Here is a 367-nt window from a genome sequence, read left to right as displayed (position 1 = left end):
CTCATTTAATGTACGTAATTTTGCTTTTGTCCATTTAAGAGAAGGGGTAAAAGCGACCATAGAGCAATAGTGAATTTCATCGTGTATATTTTAGTTTCATTTTTTTACGTTATTTTTCCGTAATGACTATTTTTTTTTCATTTACGACGACCTTATAACATGTACTGTAAAATAAACTCAGCTGCACGTCTTTTGAAAAATATTTCTAACGTTACTTTGTCTTTTATTACAAATATACCTTGTGCAAAGTCTTCCATATGTAATGAAATTCAAACTTTTGATATTCTAATGACGCTCGAGATATGTTCCATGAAAATGACTCCTGTATTATCCTTTCTGAAACCATGAATAATGACCCTTTAATCCT

The sequence above is a fragment of the Penaeus monodon genome, chromosome 31, assembly GCF_015228065.2.
Source record: "Penaeus monodon isolate SGIC_2016 chromosome 31, NSTDA_Pmon_1, whole genome shotgun sequence".
NCBI classification, from domain to species: domain Eukaryota; kingdom Metazoa; phylum Arthropoda; class Malacostraca; order Decapoda; family Penaeidae; genus Penaeus; species Penaeus monodon.
Note: the sequence above shows the minus strand (reverse complement) of the source record.